Here is a 1,943-nt window from a genome sequence, read left to right on the forward strand (position 1 = left end):
AGCCCGTGTGCCTCTGGGCAGGTAATCCCCTATTGGGAGGTCCAGGCATGTCTCTATTGCCTATTGGGGCAAGGTTTGGTTTACTACCAACCTGATTGGTCATTTTAGATGTCCAACGAGCCACGAATCTCGGCCCAGAGCCTATAAATAGGGGTGCACAGCAGCACCACATGGTCAGTCTGTTCAGATGGTCCAGACTGTTTACCAGTTCAGAAGCTTAGAGCATTTTAGACTCAGCTCTGATCCACAGCAGCATCCTGCTGCCCTGACCTGCTTGCATTGGCCTAGTGTGATGGTTTGGGATCTTACCCACCCCCCCACACTTTGTAGGTACCCAGCTAACTCAGACGGACCCTGGGAATATAGATGAAGCAATTTATTTACAGCTAGCAGAATTTACAAGCAGCTATTTACAATATATACAGTTATATACAATTATATACAGAAATATACAAAGGATAAACAATACAAAAGCACAACTCCCCTCCCAGAAACCTGAGTCCCCAGGAGGGGCTTTCAAACCACTCCAACACCTCCCCTTGCCCTCTCAACCTTACCCCAGTTCTCAGAAAGAAGGGAGGTGCGGCCAAGAGGTTAGGGAGCCAGGTTAGTAGGAGCAAGGTTAATGAGATGTGACCAGGTCTGAAGGCAAAGGCAGAAGAAGAAACAAAATGGAGAAAGTTTACTTCTTCTTCCCAGAGCTCTCAGCGAGACTGTGAGAGAAGTTGACATCAATTGTTTTCATTTCACTGCCTGTTATCTAGTTCTTTTACCAAAACATTCTAGCTTGCTTCAAACTAGCACACCTAGACAAAGGATCAGGCCTTGCTCACTTGCAAGCATTACAGAGGCTCAGACCTCATGCATTGATCTCAAGGTGCAGTCACACTACCTGCGAGCCTTTTGAGAAGCAGAGCACATTCATGCCTGCACCATACATATATGGGGAGCCAAGAACCCCCTGCCTAAGCCTAGAGCTCGTCTCCATGCAGCATGGCATAGACCCTGCTTGCCCAGCTGTTCTGGAAGTCTGGAAAGACCCAGAGCCCAGCAGACCCTCAGACTGTCTGCAAACCTACAAATGCAGCCTGCTAGCTGTGAGACCGTGTCAGAAGCTACATGGACAAATCCTTCTCCTGCATCGGGAAATTCCTGCCAGCTGATCATCCCTGGACATGCACAGCATCCAGAAGCCGCAGCTCCAAGGCAGAGATCACCCCAGGAGAGAAGGTTAGAGAAAATTCTATTTAACCCAGAGACTGGGATCCCTTATCATCCCTGCAAGCCGGGACAGACTCCAGCTGCAAAGACCCCAAGTACTGGGCACACTCTGAGACAGAATCCCGGGAGCGTGATTAATGATTAATACTCAAGAGCAGCACACCTAAACAAGCTTTAATCCCTTTGTAATATAAGTTATCTCTATCTGAAGAGCACACACAGTTTCAGCCCACGCTGGGCAGACACTAGAGTTGTTAAGAGGCATTAGGCCTAAAAAAATCTTTCTCTCTGTCTATAATTGTTCATAATTTGATATTTCCATTTAATAATCAATCCCTGTAAATATATCCCAAAGCTACTTTCATAAACTTGCAATACAAACCAGATTTCATAGTGGTTGGGGGTGGTATAAATTTGTAAATATTAATTTCAATAAATAATTTTCTAGAAAATCAAAACCGCCTCAAATTAATTTCTCACCTCCCCCTAACAGAGGAGGAACAGAGATAGTTTGTGTTCTTCAGCCTGGAAAAGAGAAGGCTTGTGGGAGGCCTTTCACTACTTAAAGGGGCTAACAGGAAAGCTGAGGAGTTGTCTTTTATCAAAGGCTGTTGTGAGAGGACAAGGGGTGATGGTTTTAAATTGAAAGAGAGGCAGTTAGAAAGAAATTGTTCACAATGAGAGTGGCAAAACACTGGTATGGTGGAGGGTTGCACAGGCCC

The sequence above is a fragment of the Pogoniulus pusillus genome, chromosome Z (assembly GCF_015220805.1).
Source record: "Pogoniulus pusillus isolate bPogPus1 chromosome Z, bPogPus1.pri, whole genome shotgun sequence".
NCBI classification, from domain to species: Eukaryota; Metazoa; Chordata; class Aves; order Piciformes; family Lybiidae; genus Pogoniulus; species Pogoniulus pusillus.